Below are 23,276 nucleotides of genomic sequence, written 5' to 3' on the forward strand. Positions count from 1 at the left end.
TATTGGAGTCCTATAAAACAGGAAATATTTTGGAGAATGAGAGATTCAGAGAGAGCAGAGAATGCTGCAACACCACAAAGCAGAGAGTCCACAAGCCAGTGACCGTTGGAGATGAAGAAGGAGAACGCCTCCCAGGAGCTTCATGAAACCGGAAGCCATGAGAGGAAGCTAGCAGATGATGCTGTATTCGCCACATGCCCTTCCATCTGAGAGAGTAACTCTGACTGTGTTCGCCATGTGCCTTCTCACTTGAGAGAGAAACCCTGAACTGCATCGGCCTTCTTGAACCAAGGTATCTTTCCCTGGATGCCTTTGATTGGACATTTCTATAGACTTGTTTTAATTGGGACATTTTCTCAGCCTTAGAACTGTAAACTAGCAACTCATTAAATTCCTCTTGTTAAAAGCCATTCCATTTCTGGTATATTGCATTCCAGCAGCTAGCAAACTAGAAAAGGCGTTGTGACCAAAATTCTTTCCATTTGAGTTGATGAAAAAGTTTGGGTAATGGACGGTGGTGATGGACACAATATTGTGAATGTGATGCCGCTGAATTGAACCTCTGAAAGTGAGTGAAGTTGGGGGGGGGGGGGGTTGAGTTGTGTAATCGTGACCACAGTAAAAGATCAAAAAATGAAATGAAGTGAAAAGAGTAGAGTAGAATAAGATAGAACAGAATAGAATAGAAAACACCAAAGGGGACCACATGTTTACTTAACGTAAAAAATACTGTAGCCAATTATGATGAGCCATGTGAGAAAGTGAAGGAGATGTGATGAATATGTGGTATTGGTAAATAACATTTGATCTTTTGCTCACCTGTGTCTAATTTGACTTTCTGGTAGATGATGGTTTCACCGTTAATAGGATTGTTGATGTCGTAAATATCTTCAGTAAGGCATAGGCAGTAAAAGTAAATTGATAGAGAATAAATAAATAAATAAAAGTCAATCGATAGGAAAAAATTCCTAGGTCACAAGCTCATTCCAGACTTTTCCCTTTTCTTCCTTGTTCTCTTTCCTTATGGCAGTTTATAACCTGTAGGATGTCCATAATACTAAAAGGACTACAGGCCCACTGTGATCAGTCCTACCACTGTTATTTTTATGGGTACTGAAAGATCTTGATGATGGTGACAATTTGCATGCTTATGTCCAACTCTTTTTTGTCATAATTGAGTGCTGCAGCAATTTTCTTTCCTTTTTTTCTTTTTTTTTTTGTATGCTGTATGGCGGGGTCACATTTCATTCTTCTTCCATGGGAGTATTACTTTATTGACACACCATTTGTTGAATTTTTGTTTGGTTGGTTTTCCATTTGTTTGTTTGTTCTTGGGGGCAGTGCAGAGGCTGGGAATTAAGCCTGGGCCTCTCACATGGCAGGGGAGAATCTACAACTAAGCTATCCTCACACCCCTGCCTCAGTAATTTAAGATCATAAAATTAATATATCCCAATGTTCTTTCTCCTCTTAAAAATCTAGGTCTTGTGGTGTACATGAGAAGAGAGAAGGAACAAAAAGATTTTCATGGTGATGCCTTCCTAACTGTTATCTACATAATTATAAGATTCAATCTGAACAAGTCCTTGAACTCAAACTCAATGACTTGTAACAACCACCAAATATTTTGTTGAAAAGCCATTTAAGTTCCAGGAAGATTATCTCATTTATTTAGCATGACAGTATGGTGGAGGGTGAATTAATATCTCCATTTTATAGTTGAGAAAGCCAAGAATCAATAGCTGCCTATTCAGCTACTCGGTAAGATCTGGAACTGCAAACAGACCTTTCTGAACCCACAGTACATGACAATAGCTTCTTCTAAGTGCATTGTGAGCATTATTTATCAAAAGAAGAGATTGGAAGAAACCTACAGCACCATCAAATAGGTGGTGGTTAATTAAATTACAGTACATCCAATAACAAGATACTAATGAGAAAGAGCTATATGACATATCGTATCTCCAAGATATATTCTGTAAAATAAAACAACAAATTCAACCAAAGAAATCACACAGAATAGTATTTATTGAATATTCTTATTTGGACAACAAAAATGGGATACGGTATGCATAGCCACATACCCACCATATATGTTTACATATAAAAAGAAAATTTGGGGTAGGTATAAGCCACCACAACCTGTTTCAGTGGCTGCCCCTGGAGAGATGGACTGGGGTTCTGGGTCTTTGTTTACAAAGTGTGCCTTTAACCACTCTAGTACAAATGAGTGTTGTCATTCAAAAAAAAATCTTGGGTCTCTTCCCAGGCACTCATTGGCGGTGCATTTCCCCTCCAATTTGTGAAGTTAGGTTGTGTGGCTTGCTTTGGTCAAGAAAATGTGAGCAGATGGGAAATGTTTCATCACTTCTAGGCAGAATATTTAGAAGTCAATGCACAATTTACCTCATTCCCTTCTCTTGTCCTGGCCACACTGAAGGAGTGGGTATAGATGAGGGCTCCGTCAGCCAGGGTCCCTGGATGACTTAGGATAAGCAAAGTTCTCCTGCTAATCCATATCAGACATGGAGACAAAGAAGAAACAACCCACCAAGATTTCAGGTTATCATTATTACAGCCTCACCCAGCCCATCCTAGTCAATGCACCAGAAAAGAAATGTTGGTTGAAAGAAGCATGAACCTAGCAACTGCATTAGAACATTTTTTAGTATTCTTGAATGTTAAGGAAAAAATGTAGTTTGAAAATAATAAATGGGTTCACTCATTCATTAAGTAAATATTTATTGAGCCCCAAATATGTCCCAGCAATTTTAGACACTGAGGGGGTACCACTGAATCAGACACACAGACTCCCCACTCTCACAATAAACATAAACAAATAAATAAGCAAGAATACAGGAAGAAATGATGCAATCCAATGAAAATAAAGTCATGTGATAGGATCCTTGAGACATCGAGTGATTCATTTGTGTGGTCAGAGAGGTCTCTAGAAAGAAATCACTTCAGCTGATGGTTGCAATTACAATGAGAGTTCTAAAACCACAAAGAAGTGTCTTTAGATTTTTCTGTAGTCTCCAATTATTCTTGAGTAGGTCTATATTTCATTTTAAATCAGAATAACACCATAAAAAAAATAGATAACAGAGGGTTAAATGATGGGGTAATAGAGTCCCGAGTTAGAAAACCCCGGAGGCCAGGCTTCACCCTGAAAGTGAAGGACTATATTTAGTTACACCTGCAGATGGAACTGATAGAGTTCATAAGTGAATACAGAAGCCAACGTTGGCACCTCTCTAAGTGGAGAAGGCCACCAATGGAAAATGCGCTCCATGAAACATCAATCAAGATAGCAGTAAAAGGGGTGAGATATGTACACACGTAAAAACAATTGAAAACATATTTGCCTAATTATATACACAAAGATATCAACATGCGTGCTGAAAGGCGATGAAAAGCTGGGAAATGCAGATCCTCTGCTCTAATGGAGGCCAATGCCAAGGCGGGTAATATGGCTTCAGGGAAGAAAGACCATCAAGTACAGAAACATTAGAGAGTTAATAAAGCCTGTGAAGTGTTTCCAAAAGAAAGGAGGATCTGAAAGAAGGAAGTCACAATTCTGCTTTTATCAGCAATTACCCTTTCATATTTTTGTAACATGCTAACTTTATTAAATCATTCTGCAAAGGTCAAGTGGGAAGTGCCTTTCCTGGACTATTTTCATATTTCATGACACAGACTAAGTAACTAGATAATATACTGTATTTCCAAAGACTTGAAGACATTTATGCCCAAATGCTGGTTTCCTGTGATGTGATATTAGCCACTTAGACAATAGGGTTTTATACGATGCTGTGCATGTACGGACTCAGCCAAATCTCTACTTGGTGTCTGAAAATCTTCCAGTTACCAGCTGTCAGAAGCACTTTGTAGCTGTCTATTATTTTAAAAAAAATAAAGAAAGAAATCAGTGCCAATTCATCCCTTCATCTATCAGGCATGATATCCTCAGGTTGCCACAGTCAGTACTTTTTTAAAAGGAAACACATTATTCAAAAGGCATATAAAATTCACTTAGCTGCTAAGAAAATAATTTATGAGATATCAGTGTTCTCTTTGGTAAGACGTCTTCTCTTTCCTAATTTTAGTGCAAGACTTGAGGTTCTGAAAGGTTGACCTTTCCAAAAGAGGCCCTCCATATTTAGATTTTTATTGCATCGCAGTTATGATCATTTTGAAAGTGACAATAAAACAACAGTAAAAACTTCGTGCAAATATTATCTCATTTTCCTTTTGGCATCCCTAGCAAGTAAGCACTGTCAAGTGTCATTAGCTCCGGTGCAAAGAGGCAAAGAAAACCAAATTGTTAGCAGGGGTTGTATTTGGGCTGTGGCTATGTAGATAATTTTTTTCCATCTTTCTATTTTTCTATATTTTCCTTCTTTTTTTTTTCTTTTATGAGCCTGTATTACTCTTAGAATGAAAATATTAACATTTTGAAATAGATACTAATAGATATTGCAACCACCATTAAAGACTCCTTAAGGCAAGGATAAGTGTCTTTTCCCGCTTATTTTCACCAACCCATTCGGCCTCTATGCCACACACTCCTTCTTATTTATCATGTCCTTTATCTACACTAAGAAGGGAAGAAAAGAGAAGTCACCTTTCTTAGAGGCTTATTACATGGACCCGAACTCTGCTAAGACACACACAATTAACCAGCTCATTCCACCATCCTATAAGCTAAGTATTACTCACTTACATCTCACCTGATAGATTTGAAAATAGCAGCTCAGAGAGGCTACTGCCTCCAGGGCATAATTCAACTCATAATAGGAGATCAAAACAGGATCCAGTCCCAAGTATGACTGATTCCACAACAGATGTTCTTTCCAGTATGGGGCATGCAAGTCAATTCACCTCAGGCTATCCTCTCAGCATTTCCAGGCCTGCTTCCCTCCAAAGCATCCTCTGCAAAGGATGGAAGTTAGATAATGTCACTCCTCTGCTTGAAAACCTGCAGCCACTTCCCATCAAATATGGGATAAAATCTATCCTCCTTGCAGCCTACAGATGTGGCCCAGCATGACCCAGACTCTCATCTTATACCATACTCACCCTCTGCTCACCAGACGCAAGGACCTCATTTTAGTTTCTCACACAGGCAAAGCTCTTTCTTGAATGTGGACCATCACACATGCTGTTCCCTCTGTTTAGAAAACCTCTCTATTCACTTTCCAGGGCTTGTTTCTTCTCATTCTGAAAGGCCTATCCTAGCGGCCAGCGCCACGTCTAACTCAGCATTCCGTCCTTGACTCAATGGCATCTCTCCTCCCCACCAGGCTGCGGGCTTCAGCAACCAGGGACCAAATCTATTTGTTGACTACAAACATCAAAGAGATGATGAATAAAAGGTTGGATGAATATTCAATGAATAAAAAGGTTGGAACTCAGTACTCAAAGATTCCCAGTTCATATTCTAATTGTTAAAATAATTCTTTAAGTGTTCATTCAAAAGATCATTTGGCATGCTGGGGTTCAACTCCGCCATAAATTAGCATTTGCTTCACTCTCATCTTCAAGGGTGTGTAAATTGTATTATTGAAACACAATCCTCCTTCCCTCTCCACTTTTGTCATGGATTTCATAGTTGGGGTTCTTTTAGCAAAAAAGAAGGTATTCTAGTTTGCTAGCTGCTGGAATGCGATATACCAGGAATGGAGCAGCTTCTGTAAGGGGGAATAAGTTGCAAGTTTACAGTTCTAAGGCCGTGAAAATGTTCAAATTAAGCAAGCCTATAGAAATGTCCAAATTAAGGCAGCAACAAGAAGTTACCTTCACTCAAGAAAGGCTGATGAAGTTCAGGGCTTCTCTCTCAACTGGAAGGGTACATGGCGAATCTGGCAACGTCTGCTAGCTTTCTCTCCAGGCTTCCTGTTTCATGAAACAACTGTGGGGGGCATTTTCCTTCTTAATCTCCAAAGGCTGCATGGACTCTCATGGTTCTCACAGCTGTCTCATGGCTCTGCTGAGACTCTGTCACTCTCTCCAAATCGTCTCCTCTTTTAAAGGATTCCAGTAAACTAATCAAGACCCACCTGGAATGGGTGGAGTCACATCTCCATTTAATCAAAGGTTAATACCCACAATTGGGTGAGTCACATCTCCAATCAAGTTTCCAACAATCAGTACTAAATAGGGTTTAAAAGAAACAGCTGCCTCCACAAGTTTGTATTAGGACCAAAACATGGCTTTTCTAGGGTTCACAAACCCTTTCGAACCGGCACAGAAGGTGAGTAACTGTGGGATAGTTAACCTATGGCCACCCCATATCGTAGACTATGAGATTTTCGTAAAAGATTAAAAGGCATAGACTTGTGCCTACAAAACATCTATTCACAACTGCCCTACACAAACAGATTTCTGTTAAAAAAAAAAAAAAGCCAAAGTGCTAGAAACCTCCTATATAAGAGATTCTGATACTCCCAATAACATCTTCCCCATTTCCTGTGATAATTCTGTTAAGAATCAGTCTTAATATACCATATTTCCCATATATAAGCTCAGGGTGGTAGAGGGCATTGGAGGCCATTTCCTCAGACTTACCCTTATTGTACTTCCTTGAGGTCTTGGAAGCATAACTGTTTTCACGACTACCATTACAGTGTTAAGTAGGCCATCATCAGTGAAGAAGATTCTTTGGAGTAGAAGTCAGCATATTATTATCTTGTTTGTAACCAGTCTCATTATTTTTAGGACTGTTGGTGGTAAGAGAGAGTCATTTAAAAACTAGTACCATATTAGGCAAAAAGAGAAAACCATGAATATATTTTAATAAATTATATTCACATAAAAGAACTATTTTGTGACTTCTCCATTCATGGTCATTAAAAACAATCTCTCCATTATTTTACAAACTTGGATCAGTTAAGATGCAAGTTTACAGCCAAGGAACACATTTTATAATCTGCATATTATAATTAATATGATTAAAGATTGACATTAGTAACTAACATTTATGGATTGCTCACCAATGGCCAGGCATATGCAAGATCTCATTTAATCCTTACTAGAATCTTATAAAGGAGCCATCACCATTTTTCTTTCTTTACAAAACTGGGAACTATTTTAAAGAAATTAGATGACATCCAAAAATCACAATGCTAATACAAATTGTTAATCCAAAATTAAAACCTAGGCCTGTATCCCCCAAAGTCTTTGCTCCCCAGCCTTCAGAATACTACTTTTGGATGGGGTATACTACATTTAAGGACTTGGAAGACACCAAGAAGTTTTGGGAGCGAAGAAGATTGTTCCAGAAGAATGTTTGTTCTCACACTGTGGAACTCTATGAAGCCCTGCAGTTTTAGGTCCACTTTCAACATTCTGAGTTGAGGTCTATCTCTTCTTTGGTCATGGCATTGTTTCCATCTCAGGTGTTGTCCAAAGCATAAAAAATCAACTTTCCAAAGTGATATTTCCAAATATATATAAATATATATATGCTTACATTGCTCCCTGTTTTAACTCTAGTCTAGCAGCTTCCCATATACTTAAAACCCTTACAAAATGGCCTTTCTGGTCTTACAAGATTCTCCAGCAGCATTTCAACCACTCCCTCCTGGCTCACTGTGCTGACAATCCCCCAAAAGAATCAGTGCAGTACACCACTTTTTAAATCCCCAAACCTGATTTAAAAAAAAAAGTAACTGGATTCTTCCAAGTAAATATAACGTACAGACATAAAACTCCACTTACAAAGATAACTCTTGACATTCTTATACAACAATGACTGAAAATAAGTGAGTCTAATATATTTAAAGTACAAAGAACTATTAATGTGCTGCATAGTAAAAAAAAAAAAGAATCAATTTGTTTCCATTCAATAAATATGTCAAACAGATTGACAATAAACAAAAGCAAATTAGAAATACTTATCTTCCAGGGCATGTCCTTATCTTCCAGAAGCTTAAACTATGGAAGAGGTACACAAATATAAAGGGAAGTCTGATATTCCAGATCCCCTAGAATTGTGGCTGTTAAAGAAAACTCTTACTCTCTTTTTTATGCCCAAACACCCACATTGCCTAACCACAAGAAGCCCAGCCTTTGGCCAGATTCTTCTTCTCCGAATATCCTGGGAATACTAGGGAAATGATTGCATATTCCACAAATCTTGCCTTACTATCTCAGCCAACCATCTGACTTTGGAGGCAGCTGTGCATGGCACCTCTTCACCTCTTCAAATCAGCCTTTCTCCAACAGCCTGTGCCATGTTGTACCACTTCTTCCCAACTTGGACCCAGAGCCTTTCTCTAACTCCTTAGGACAACAATTAAGGACCAACTTTTCCAAAACTTTGAGAATAACAGAAGGGGGGCTGCAACCCAAAGAACTTAACCCTAGGTAAAAGCTGTGAGACATTTCAGACTCCTCTCTACCCTTCACCACTCTGCCCTCTATGTAAGAAACTGCCATAAGGACCACAGCCTTAAATCCTATACTTCTGGTTGTAATCAGTTTCAGCCAATGGGTGTTGGGTGAAAGGAGGAAAGTGAGGCTAGGAGACTTGTCCTCTGGCTACCACTTTTAAGGTTCTCTCTGCTATCTACATCCCCGCATCAGGGATCACTCTTGGAGCCGCTTGGTCTACGGGACTCCTTTTTCTCCCCCTATTTCACAGCAACTCTCCTTTAGCTATAGGTTTCCGCATATTCCTTTGAAATTTCCCTTTACTACTCCAACTTTTTGTAAGTTGTCTTCTTATTTAAAACTCTTCCCCACATTTCCAGATTCAAATGTTGCATCTGTTTCCTGTTGGGACCCTGACTGATACAATCTATGATTGTCCCACTAAGTGTACACAGCCTGACACTGTGTTCCAGAAAAAAATTACTTCCCCGGAATGGGCCTTTACCCTCCCACACTCAAAAGAAAAAAAAAGGTAAATATACTTTTTAGATTCTTCCAAGTAAATATAATGTGCAAACATAAAACTCTACATATAAAGATAGCCTTTGACATCATGATACCATGCTGCTTAGCATCTCATCATCTCCATCCACCTCAGTCAAAGTAGGATATTTGCTTTCCCATTATATAACCAAGATGCCCACTAGTGTGTTTGGAAAGAGGGGAGGGTGGAGGGTACAGTTTTCCCCAAAAAGAATTTAAATTTGGATCTCAGAAAAAGCAGGAGATCAGTGGATCAGCATGATAGCATAAGACATCCCCTGTAAAAACCTTCCCAGAGATTTAGCAAATCAAAGGACAAATCCCACTTGCTTAGAACTGTGGAGGAAGGCGGAAGCTGGAGAAGGACTCTACAAAAGCTAAATTGAAGAAAAATAAAAATACCAGGTAAGAAATTTCCATCCTGGAGCACTCCTGGAGCACTGATCCATTCCTCTCCCCCACTCATCCCCACATAGCTTGTGAGTTGCTCAGAGGCAGTGACCCTCCCACCTCAGACATAGACTAAAGAACTACTCACAGCTACAAGTTAGAACTCCACACATACTCACGCACAGGGACCCAAGTCCACAGAGACCCAGGGTGGAACACAAGCCACAGAAAAGTGGTTCATACAAAAGAGCCCACAAGGAAAGAAAAAAAAGTGAGATCTCAGTAGAACTGTTGTACACTCACTCAATCCAGTTTCTGTTGGCTAGACTACCTAAAGTCAAAATAGACTTTTCTGGATTGACCCTCTCTGCTTCCCTGGGATGGAGCATCCTAGTGGGAAAGAAACCAGAGGCAGAAAAGCCTCAGAGAAAAAAAAGGGAAAGTGTTAAACTGAACTGCAGTAAGACAGGATTGGTCCCAGAACTGAAAAGTGTAAGGAAAGTGTAGCACTGAGCAAGGGAAACATATTTAAACAAATCATAGGAACTGGAGAGAAAATTCTGCTCCAAAATTAAACTGAACAGATCAAGATTCCTGGAAAAATAACAGAGGAAAGGAAACTTTTTCCTAGAGGTGAAACAATTGCACAAAAAGCACAGTATTAAAAATTGCACTGCATACCAGGGCAAGAATCAGATTAAAAAGAGTTAAGAAAATCTGAATAGTTAAACATGGGCTATTCTAAAACTCTAGAATAATTTAGAACAAGCATCAAAGAGACTTAATGCAAAGCCAATCAACAATAAAACCTAGACAAGAGGGAAAAATGCACGTCAAAGTTAACTCATCAAGATGATCAGATGCCAAAAAATTACAAGCCATACTGAGAAACAGGAAGATATGGTACAGTCAAGGGAATAAATTAAAGCTTCAGAGGAGACACTGAAGTTGGAACAAATCTGTTCAAATGAATCTCCTAAATCAATTCAAGGCAATAAAGGAAAATATGGATAAAGAGCTGTAGCATATTAAGAAGACAATGTGTGAGCATAAAGAAAAATTTGAAAGTATAAAAAAAACATAACAGAAATTATGGGGATAGTAGTCCCAAAAAAAGAGATTAAAAATATACTAGAGGCATGCAACAGCAGATTTGAACAAGCAGAAGAAAAAATAAGTGAACTAGAAGACAGAACAATCAAAATCATACAGAGAGCAACCATATCCTGAGTCCTGGCCTCTTGTCTTCCTCCCCAGACAACATGAGTTTCACTACCCACTCCACCATCTTCTCCACCAACTTCTGATCCCTAGGCTCTATCCAGTTGCCCAGTCACCCAATCCAGCCAGCCAGCAGTGTGGCCAGCATCTACATGGGTGCCAGGGGCAGCTAAGGATCTTCAGGATGGCCTGGAATCTGGCAGGAATGGAGGGCATCCAGGGTCAGAAGGAGACCATGGAGGCCCTGAATAACCACCTGGCTGGCCTCCTACCTGGACAGGGTGAGAATTCTGGAGACTGAGAATCAGAGACTAGAGGGCAAAATTTGGTAACATCTGGAGATGGAGGGACTCTAAGTCAGAGGCTGGAACCACTCCCTGAAGACCATCAAGGAACTGAGGGCTCAAATCTCTGAAAATTCTGTGGACAATGCTCTCATCCTTCTACAGATTGACAGTGCTTGGTTGGCTGCTGATGATTTCAGAGTCAAGTATGAGACTGAGCTAGCCATGCACCAGTTTATGGAGAACTACATCCATGGGGTTCAGAAGTTCACTGATGACACCAACATCACTCAGCTGCACTTGGAGATGGAGATCAAAGTGCTCAAAGAGAAGCTATGAGGAGGAAGTAAAGGGCCTACAAACCCAGGTTGCTGCTATGGGCTGACTGTGAAGGTGGACACCCCAAATCTCAGTACCTTAGCAAGATCATGGCATACATCTGGGCCCAGTATGATGAGTTGACTCAAAAGAACTGAGAGGAGCTAGACAAGTACTGGTCTCAGCATATTGAAGAAAGTGCCACAATGGACACTTCTCAGTCCTCTGAGATGATGCTCATAGAGCTGAGACATACTGTCCAGTCCTTGGAAACTGAACTGGACTGCATGAGAAATCTGAAAGCCAGCTTGGAGAACAGTTTTCAGGAGGTGGAAGTCTGCGACGCCCTGCAGATGGAACAGCTCAATGGCATCCTGTGTGTACCTGGAGTCAGAGCTGGCATAGGGCCAGGCAGAGGGGCAGCACCAGGACCAAGGAAGGGTATAAGGCCCTGCTGAACATGAAGGTCAAGCTGGAGGCCGAAATCACAACCTCCTACTGCCTGCTAGCAGACGGGAAGGACATCAGTCTCAATGATGCCCTGAACAGCAGCAACTCCATACAAACCATCCACAGGACCCACCACCCACAGGACCATGGATGGCAAAGTGGTACCTGTGACCAACAGCACCAAAGTTCTGAGGCACTGAGGCAGCAGATGCAGAGTGTCCTTTGGGGAATGGGTGACAATAAAAACTTCTGCATCTTCAAAACAAATCATACAGATAGTGAAAAGAATAGAAAAAATTTGAGCGATGTCTCAGGGATTTGAGTAACAGCACAAAGTACACAAACATACAAATCACAGGTGTCCCAGAAAAAAAAAGAAAAAGGAAAGAGGGCTGTGCTTGTTGGAAGTTATTATGTATCCCAGAAAAGCCATGTTCTTTAATCCACATTAAGTATTGTGGGTTGGATCTTTCTGATTGTTTCCATAGAGATGTGACCCACCCAATTGTGGGTGGTAACTTTTGATTAGATGACTTCCATAGAAACGTATCTCCAACAATTCAAGGCAGGGTCGCTTACTAGTGTCCTTTAAGAGGGAGCTATTTTGGAAAAAATTTGAGAGTCTCCAGAACCAAAAGAGTCCACACAGCGAGAGACCTTTGGAAATGAAAAGGCAAATGCCCCTGGGAGAGCTTCATGATACAAGAAGCCAGGAGTAAAAGCTAGTAGATGTTGTCACATGCCTTTCCAGCTGACAGAGGTGTTCTAGACCCACTGGCCTTTCTTGAATCAAGTTATCTTTCCCTGGATGCCTTAGTTTGGACATTTTCATGACCTTAGAACTGTAAATTTGTGACTTATATTCTCCTTTCATAAGCTGTTCCATTCCTGGTATATTGCATTTCAGCAGCTTGCAAACTAGAACAAGGGCAGAAAAAATATTTGAGGAAATAATGGCCAAAAATTTCCCAACTTTTATGAAAGGCATAAATTTACCTGTACAAGAAGAACAACATAGTTCAAATAGAATAAATCCTAATAGACCTACTCTGAAACATATACTAATCAGAATGTCAAATAAAAAAGAGACAGTTCTGAAAACAGCAAGAGAAAAGTGATTTATCACATATAAAGGATGCTCAAAAAGACAAGTGTCAGTTTCTTATCACAAACCATGAAGGTAAGAAGACAGTGGTATGATATATTTAAAATGCTGAAAGAGAAAAACTGCCAGCCAAAAATTCTTTATCTGGCAAAATTTACCCTTCAAAAATGAGAGTGATTCTATTCTCAGAGTCTGCCCATGTGAAAGAATTAAAAAAAAGAGGGAGAGGGAGAGTTTAAAACATTCACAGATAAACGGAAACTGAGAGAGTTCATCAACAAAAGATCTGCCCTACAACAATTACTAAAGGGAGTTCTGCAGGTTAAAAGGAAAACATAAGAAACAGTGGCTTGGAGTAGTATGATGAAATGAAGATTATCAGTAAGGCTAACTAAAAGGGTAAATGCAAAACCCAGTAGTATTGTATTCTCAATATATACTCTACTCTGTAATTCATGTAAGAGTCAGAATACAACTGAAAAGGAAAAAGTCAAATTTCTTGATAATGGATATGCAAAATATGAAGTGGTAAAGAGGGGCAAAAACAACATAAGAGGGGAAACAGAGAAATAAGGGAGCAGAGAATGTGTATGCTATTGAACCTAAATTGGTATCTTCTCAAATTAGTAAATTATAGATATAGATTATGTAATATAAATCCCAGGGTAAACAAAAAAGAGAAAAAAGAAGAATATTTTAATAATATACACAAGCAGAAATGAGAAGGGAATCAGTCAGATACATCAGAAAAGATCAACTATTCAGTAAGGGAGGTTGTAATAAAGGAAAAGAGAGACCAGAAGAAAAAATGATATAAAAACCAAAGGAGGGCGGGCCGCGGTGGCTCAGCGGGCAAAGTGCTTGCCTGCTATGCCGGAGGACCTCGGTTCGATTCCCGGCCCCAGCCCATGTAACAAAAACGGAGAAACAGAATACAATAAAAACAAGAAAATGTTTAAAAATGTTTCCCTTTCTTCCTTCCTTCCTTCCTTCTATCCTTCCTTCCTTCTCTCTGTCTTTCCTTTAAAAAAAAAAAAAAAAAAAAAAAAAAAAAAAAAAAAAAACCAAAGGAAAGGCAGGCCATGGTGGCTCAGAAGGCAGAGTTCTCGCCTGTCATGCTGGAGACCCAGTTCGAGGCCCAGTGCCTGCCCATGTGAAAAAAACAAAAAAGCAAAGGGAAAAATGGCTGAAATAAGTATTGCCTTTACAGTAATAACACTAAATGTTAAGAGATTAAACTCCCCAAAGTACACAAATTAGCAAAATGGATAAAAAAGGCATGATGCAACTTAGATGTTGCTTCCAAAAGACTCACCTTAGACACAAAGACATCAACAAGTTGAAGTGAAAGAATGGAAAAAGATACTCCATGCAAATAGTAACCTAAAAAGAGCTGGAGTAGCAATACCAATAGTGGAAAAGAATAGAATTTTAGTCAAAGGCTGTTTTAAGATTCAAAGAATATTATATATTAATAAAAGGGAAAATCCACTAAAAAGAAATAACAATCGTAAATATTTATGCATCTAACAATGGCCAAAATACATGAGGCAGATACTGGCAAAACTTAAGGGAGATATAGACACATCTACTATAATAATTGGAAACTTCAGGACACCACTCTCATCAATAAATAGAATATCTAGACAGAGGATCAATAAGGAAGCAGAGAACGTGAATAAAATGCCAAAAAAAACAGTCCTAACTGTTCGTATAAACAGGCATATACGAAGCATTGCATCCCAAAATGCTAGAACACACATTCTTCTCAAAGTGTGCATGGATTATTCTCCAGGATGGACCACGTGTTGGGTCACAAAACAAGTCTCAATAAATTTAGCAAGACTGAAATTATAAAAAATCATATTTTCTGACCATAATGGAATGAAGCCTTAAATCTATATCAGGTGGAAAATTGGAAAATCCGTAAATACAGAAGTTAAATACACTATCATCAACAATCAGTGGGTCAAAGAAGAAATTTGAGAGAGATCAATAAATATTTTGAGACAAGTTAAAATGAGAACATATCACAACTTATGGGATACAGTGAAGGCCATGCTGAGAAGGAAATTTTATAGCTCTAAATGCTTACATCAAAAAAGAAGAAAGAGCTAAATTCAAAGACCAAATTGTCCACCTGGAGGAACTAGAAAAAAGATTAACAAATCACCCCAAGGCAACCAGAAGGAACGAAATAACAAAGATTAGAGCAGCAATAAATGAAATAGAAAACAAACAAAACAATAGAATCAACAAAACCAAAAGTTGGCTCTTTGAAAAGATCAACAAAGTGGAACAACTGTTAGCTAGGCTGACAAAGAAAAATAAGAGAGAAGACACAAATAAATAAAATGAGAAATGAGAGGAGTGACATTATTACTGACCTCACAGAAATTAAAAGGATCATAAGAGGATACTATGAACAACTGTATGCCAAAAACTTAGAAAACCTAGATGAAATGGACAAATTCCTAGAAATTCATGAACAACCTACACTGACTCTAGAAGACATAGAAGACCTCAACAAACAAATTTCGACAAGAGATTGAATCAGTCATCAGAAACCTACCAACAGGTGGTGCACGGGTAATTCAGTGGTGGAATTCTCGCCTGCTATGCGGGAGACCAGGGTTCGATTTCTGGACTGTGCAACTCCACCCCCCCCACACCCCCCAAAAACAACCTTCCAACAAAGAAAATTCCAAGACCAGATGACTTCATAGGTGAATTCTTTCATTCATTCCAAGTAGACTGCAAATACTACAACAAAATTACAAACCAATTTCTCTTATGGGTCTAGATGCAAAAGTTCTCACAAAATATTTTCAAATCAAATGCAACAGCACATCGAAAGAATTATACACCAGAATCGAGTGGGTTTTATCCCAGATATGCAAGCTTGGTACAATATATGAAAATCAATTAATGTAATACACCACAGCAAACAAAATGAAAGGGGAGAAAAAACACATGGTCATCTCAATTGACGCAGTAAACCATTTGCAAAATTCAACATCCTTTCCTTATAAAAACACAGAAATATAAGAATGAAGGAAACTTCCTAACATGATAAAGAGACTATATGAAAATCTCACAGCTAACATCATATTCAGTGATGAAAGATTTAAAATTTCCCCTCAAGATCTGAAAGAGGACAAGGATGCCTACTGTCACCATTGTTATTCAACATTTTACTGGAAATTCTAGCCAGAGCAATTAGGCAAAATGAAGCAATAAAAGGCATCCAAATTGGAAAGGAAGAAGTAAAACTTTCACTATTTGTAGATGACATGATCCCATATGTAGAAGGTGCCAAAAAATTTACAACAAAGCTTTTACAAATCAACTAATTCAACTAAGTGGTAGGATACAAATCAATACACTAAAATCAGTAGTGCTTCTGTACACTAGTAATGAGCAATCTGAGGAGGAAATCAAGAAAAAATATATTTATAATAGTAACTAAAAGAATCAAATATCTAGGAATAAATTTAATCAAGGTTATAAAGGATTTGTATACAAAAAAGTATAAAACATTGTTAAAAGAAATCAAACACCTAAATGAGTGGAAAGACATTACACATTCATGGATTGGAAGACTAAATATTATTAAGATGTCAATGCTACTCAAAATGATTTACAGATTCAGTGCAATCCCAACCAAAATTCCAGCAGCCCACTTTGTAGAAATGGAAAAGCTAATCGTCAAATTTATTTTGGATGAGTAAGAAGCCTCGAATAGCCAAAACATCTTTAAAAATTAGAGGGCTTACACTTAATGCCTTTAAAGCATATTACAAAGCTATAGTGGTCAAACCAGTATGGTACTGGCACAAGGATAGATATATCAATCAATGAAATAGAATTGAGAGTTCAGAAATAGACCCTCATGTGTATGGCTGATTGATTTTTAACAAGGTTCCCAAGTCCACTCAATTGGGAATAAAATGGTCTCTTCAACAATGGTGCTGGGATAACTGGATATCCATAAGCAAAAGAATGAAAGAGGACCCCTATCTCAAATCATACACAAAAATTAACTCAAAATGAATCAAAGACCTAAATACAAGAGCCAGGACTATAAAACTCCTCAAAGAAAATGAGGGGAAGCATCTTAAGGATCTTGTGTTAGGCGATGGTTCCTTAGACTTTACACCCAGAGCACAAGCAACAAAAGAAAAATGGGACTACCTCAAAATTTAAAACATTCGTGCATCAAAGGACTTTGTCACAAAAGTGTAAAGACCACTTATTCAATGGGGAAAAAATGCTTGGAAACCACCAATCCAGTAAGAGTTTAATATCCAGAATATATAAAGAAATCCTACCACTCAACAATAAAAAGACAAAAACCCAATTTAAAAATGAGCAAAAAGCTTGAATAGACATTGCTCCAAAGAGGATATATAAAGGCTAAAAAGCACATTAAAAGATGCTCAGCATCACCAGCTAGTCGGGAAATGCAAATAAAAACCACAATGAAATATCATTTCACACCCACTGGATTGGTTATAATAAAAAAAATACAGAAAATATCGAATAATGGAGGGGTTGCAGAAAAACAGGAACACTCATCCATTGCTGGTGGGGATGTAAAATGGTGCAGCCACACGGAAGACAGTTTGATAGTTCCAAAGGAAGCTAAATATAGAATTACCATATGACACAGGAATCCACTACTAGGTATATACTCAGAAGAATTGACAATAAGGATTCAAACAGATATTTGCACACCAATGTTCATAGCAACATCATTCACAATTGCTAAAATATTGACACAACCCAAGTGCCTATCAACCAGTGAATGGAAAACAAAATCTGGTTTGTACATACAATGGAATATTATTCATTTTAACAAATGTACAACACTAACACAAGGTGATAATAGGGTGGTTTATTGGGGAAAATACACTTAATGTAAACAGTGGGCTATAGTTACCAGTGCTGTGTTAATATTCTTTCATTGATTGTAACAAAGGCACCACACTAAAGCAAAGTGTCAACCCGAGGGGACATCTGAGAGCACTGGTTTTTTTACATGATTCTTCTGTATACCTACGACTTACCTAATTAAAATAATAGTAATAACGTATTTCACAGGTCTGTGTATTGTGTGTTTAAATGAGGTAACCCATGCAAATTGCTTCACACAATGCCTAGAACATAGAATCTCTCAATAAATGCTGCAGCTACTATTTTTTAAAAAGTACAATTATTAAACAGTGCTATCATCAATTGCTTCAAATGCTCCACACCAATTCAAGGTATTGTTGGTGGGATGGGATTTGGGGGTCCTGTACTTTATGCATGATGGTTCTGTAAACCCACAACTTCCTCAATAATTTTTTTTTAATAAAGAAGGGCAAACTATGTGGGACCTAACTCCCAGAGATAAGCCAGAACCTGCCATCATGGGAGTGAGAAAGCCTTCTTGACAAAAAGGCAGAAGAGAGAAATGAGACAAAATAAAGTCTCAGTGGCTGAGAGATTTCGGAGTCGAGAGGTTATCCTGGAGGTTATTCTTAAGCATTATATGGATATCCCCTTTTTAGTTTGTGGTGTATTGGAGTGGCTAGAGGGAAGTACCTGGAACGGCTAAACTGTATTCCAGTAACTTTGATTCTTAAAGATGATGGTATAACCATAAAACTTTTACAGTGTGACTGTGGATTGTGATAACCTTGTGTCTGATGCTCCTTTTTACCAGGGTATGGACAGATGGGGGGGAGGCATAAAAATAAATAAATAATGGGGAGGAGATAAAAGTTAAAAATTGGGTAGATTGAAATACTGTAGGTCAATGAGAAGGAGGGGGAAGGGGTATGGGATATATGTGTTCTTTTTTTTACATTTTATTTTGTTTTCTGGAGTGATATAAATGTTCTAAAAATGAACATGGTGAAGAATACACGACTATGTGATGATATTGTGAGCCACTGATTTTATAATATGGTTGGACTATACATATGTGGATATTTCTCAATAAAAATATTTAAAAAAAAAAGAAGGGGGAAAAAGCAGTTTCTGGAGCCCACCCTCAGCAGAGCATCCTATCATACACAATTGGCTAATTAGTAAAAATGGATCGTTTCAGTTAGTCTAGAACAATAGGAAAAAGGATGGACACTGCAGCTTCTACCAGCTATGCTGTCAACTGCCAGAGACAAGCATGGGCATCTTCCAGACCTTCAACAATGCACATTCCACTGTAGGAAATTTACCTGGGCCCATCAGAGTTGGTATTATACCCCTATCAAGATTTGGGGGGTCGGGTTATCAGGTTAGAAAGGTGATAACCAAAGCTGTTCTTACTGTCTGCTCTCCCCAGGTTTCTTTTGATTGGCAAGCCCAAAGCCGGCATCACTTATAAAAATAGAACTGACATGCCCTTTGCCACCGCATCTGCCCAGTAAATTTCTGTTTATCCTTTGAGTTTTGCCTCAGGGTCACTTCCTTTGAAAAGTATTCTGACTGCAGGTAAAATTATGCCCTCTCCTCTCAGCTCCCATACTAATTTTACTCACATATTACTTTACGTTTCAACTGTTTGTCTGCTAATCCACCTTATTCCTCTATGATGGGGTCTCTTTTTTTTTTCTTTTTCTTTTTCTTTTTTTTTTAACATGAGCAGGCACCGGGAATCAAACCCAGGTCCTCTGACATAGCAGGAAAGCATTCTTGCCTGCTGAGCCACTGTGGCCCACCCGATGGGGTCTCTTGGTAGCAGGAACTATGTTTTATTTACTTTTATAGCCCCACTGCCCAGCTTACAGTAGGAGCTTGGTAAGTATTCGATGAACAAATCAATTAATGGGGAAACAAAGTTCACTGCCTTTCTCTTTCACTCTACAAGCAAAGGAAAAAGACAGCTTTTGGGGGGGTTATTCTCAAGAATCAAGAGCTGTATGAATTGTCAGCTGGATGGAATAGGGTGGAGTTGGGCAAGCTGGGATGTCAAGAAGTCAGGTTTTCAGTTCTATGTTTAAAACTACCCTCAATGCCACTGGGTCACAAAAGCCTATGGAACAAGGCTTGTTACCACACTTCTTGGAGGAAAGGCCCAGACACCATTGATTGTGTGTGTGTGTGTGTGTGGCAGAGCTTTGTAAGGCTATAGCCAGGGATCTAACAGGATCATAACAAAATGTTAGCCAAATAGTAATTCCACGACTCATCCTCACACACAGATCACTTGAGCTGCTGCCTCTTCCCCTCTCGCCCTCTGGTTCTAGCGGTGGTGGTACAGCATGAGAGACAGTAAGGTTAAAGTGTCTCCATATTCCAAAGTGACTTCATTTCTTAAGTATGCCATGGTGAATGCCTCTGACCCAAAAAGGTGATGGGCCCACGGTGAATGCCGTGGTCATGTAAATCTCTTCAATGCTGCAGTCAAAATCTTCTCTCTAAGCTCTAACTTCTCAACCTCGCCTGCACCCATCTCTGTGGATTCTGATCCCTGGATGGGGGTCCTCTATAAGCAATAAACCAACTTGCTATTTCTCTTTTCAATTCTAATCCTCCCTGGGTTGAATAAAAAGATCACTATCTTGTACCCTCTGCATCAATTTGAAACACCAGAAATATGGCTTTTAAGTGAATTGCTAAGCCCCTGCCTCCTATTCCTTCTCTAATACTTTGCACCGGCCCAAAAAGAATCCAACCTCAAGATAATTTGTGTGCCTGTGGTCCTCCAGGAACAAGTAACTCACCCCTGTGCCCCAGGTATGATGACTATATTGGACTTGTTCAACTCAACTCACACTCTCGTGAAGGTGAGAAAGTTCTTCAGAAGGTTGCGTGGGGGTGGTATAAGAGAGTCATCCCTGGTTCATTGATTTACTTATACTTTTATTCAACAGGCAGGGTGCTGAATACCCATTATGAGTCAACATGCACCTGGGATACATTAGTCAGGAATACCTAAAGGCAAATCTACAAAGATGGTAGAGCTAGTGATTTCACTGACACTGGGCAAGAAGCCCTGAGCCCAGTTGTATTTCTTTCTTTTCTCTCACATATCATCTAGCATGACTTCCAGATTCATGAGAGCTTGTCTAAGACTGGTGCTGGAGGTGTGGGTTTTGGCATAAATTCTCCCACTCATCACTTGCTCTACTCCTCAACCAGTTCTCCTTATCCAGGCATGATGAAAAGCCAAAAAAGCATTCACTCCAAACGGTTGAGACCCAGGTCTTCATCCCAAAAGTAGATTTCCTTCCTACAGAAAGCTCAGTTATGGTGCCCTGTGACATTTTTACCTCTTAATTACGTTGTTGGAAAATTGACTTCCATTCCATGTTCACACACATCCATCCCTACCTTTCTTTAAGACTTCCTAAACCCATGATCATGAGCCAGTGGCCTGGTTCACTGCACTGATTCTATGTGCCAGCACTATGAAGATTTCTGTTAATCTAGGATGTTCAACAAATAGCCACATATCAGAAGTGAAAGCTGTTACCTATTCCTAGAAAAATTACTGCAAAGGATTGACTCAGCAGCTGACATCAGTACATCCAGTACTTATTCTTAAGCTGTGATTTTCAGCTTTTACTTTTATTTTTCTAATGAAATCTTGTAGCTATATGGACAAGGGAGAACTTCTGCACCATCAGGTTAGATTTTGCTTGAATGCTAAGGGTTCAAAGCCCTCAGGGCTGCTTTTCCCCGAGGACGGCGTTAGGACTGGGGAAGTCAGGCTGCATTTCCCCAGATTGATGAGGCCAAAAAAAAAGTCATGGAAAAAAGAGATCTTCAGACACTTTCAACATGAAAAATATGAGTGGTGCAACAGATTTCAGAGAGGATGCAGAAATAAAAGAAAGGCATTTTACAAGTTTATCAAAAAGATATATAAACTACATGCAGCAAATTCTGAGACCAAGCAATAGAAGGGAAAGTGAAGATGTAAGATAAGTTTGTGTTGTGTAATCCTGCATTCTGGTAGCATTTCTCGCATATGTTGGGTGTGAATGGTTTTGTTTTGTTTTTTAAATGCCCGTTTTTAACTTAAGCTTGGCACAAGCATATATTGACATGATGAATGGGTATGACAAGCAGCATAGGGTGAGGTGTGAAAAAAAGCAGGCTGGGCCTCCAGGCTGAGCAGAAGTCCAAACCTCCTTCTGCTATTTCTAGCTATGTGACCTTGGCCAAATTGCTTTACAACTCTGAATCTCAGTTCTCTCTTCTATAAATTGGGTCTAAGAAAGCCCAGCCCACAGAAATGTATGTGGCTTAAACAAGATAAGAGCAAGTGTACAAAACAGTACTAGCTTCCTTTCCTCTTGTTACATTATTTTTGGAATAGACAATTGTCAGATAAAGGGCCACACATCTGAGTGGGAGAACAAGTGTGTGAACTAAGATCAAAGACCTTTTAAGAATTTGGAAAATTTACCACGCTTCAAATTGTAAAGGTAGTCCTTGGGTTTAGCAAAAAATGAACTCCTATGCTTTAGATCAATCATCTTAGAACTTTCTGTGATGATGGGAAGGTTCGACATCTATATTGCCAATATGGTAGCCTCTACCAGCATGTGGTTATTGCACACTTGAAATCTGGCCAGTTCAACTGAGGAACTGACCTTTTAATTTCTTTAACTTTACTTTAAATTTAAATAGCCACATGTGACTGCAGGCTACCGAACTGGACAGCACCCCGTTTACATGTTTCTGACTGCCACGTTCTTCCACCCAAGCCTAGTCTTGGGGAAGCAAAGAGTGAACACCTAAGCACACAGGTCTGGAATCAGACTACCTGGGTTCAAATCCCAGCTCTGCCACCAGGCGATCTCACTTAGCTTCCTTGTCCCTCAATTTGTTCATCTGTAAAAGGGAAATGCTGAGGACATCCCCTGCTCCATATGAATTGCCAGCGGCAATATACTGTTTAAATTAATGAGTAAGATTTTCAAAGGCCATTATTGTTTTCTCTATAAAAAACAGTGCTCATACTTTATTGTAATTATGTGCTTATTTAAATGCTTACCCACTTGATTATAAACAAACCAGTGCCAAGCATCACATCTAGCATATTTAGACTAAGTGTTGAAAGAAGGAAGGAAGGAAGGAAAGTAAGTATAAAGAAGGAAAGAAAGGAAGGTAAGAAGGAAGGAAGGAAGGATGGAAATAAGTGTTAATATCGTCACAAAGAGTGATGCTGCTAAAATAAAATAAATAACAAAATACAAGAGCTTTGAATAAAAATATCTGTGGAGATGACTATTGGAGACGAAGACAGAGCCCGGCACTCTGGGAAAAGACACACTTCCAAGTAATGCTGAAGGAATTTGATAGCTCTGAGAACAAGGTGACAGGAGGGTAGGTGGTCTCAAGGAGATTTTTCTAGATTCCACACCCACAAAAAATAATCTTCAGTCCTTAGATGCTTGCTCTAACAAGCTTCTCTAAGAGAATACAATTGTGGATTGTGCAATCTTATGTGTCCTCATTATTGTCAAGTTTAAAATGTAGCATTGGAAGTGAAGTGTATGAGTTCCCCATTTGTGAGTTTTTTATTAATTAAAAACACCAGTTCCCCCAAAAAAGCACTGCTGGGCAAGTTTTCATAACTGTTTATTCATTAT

General features: G+C 39.0%; 1 pseudogene; it reads left to right on the forward strand.

The window, feature by feature from the left end:
* The first annotated feature begins 10,568 nt into the window (after window positions 1-10,568).
* LOC143676577 (keratin, type I cytoskeletal 18 pseudogene) lies at window positions 10,569-11,779 on the forward strand (annotated as a pseudogene).
* The last annotated feature ends 11,497 nt before the right edge of the window (window positions 11,780-23,276 follow it).

The sequence above is a fragment of the Tamandua tetradactyla genome, chromosome 3 (assembly GCF_023851605.1).
Source record: "Tamandua tetradactyla isolate mTamTet1 chromosome 3, mTamTet1.pri, whole genome shotgun sequence".
NCBI lineage: Eukaryota > Metazoa > Chordata > Mammalia > Pilosa > Myrmecophagidae > Tamandua > Tamandua tetradactyla.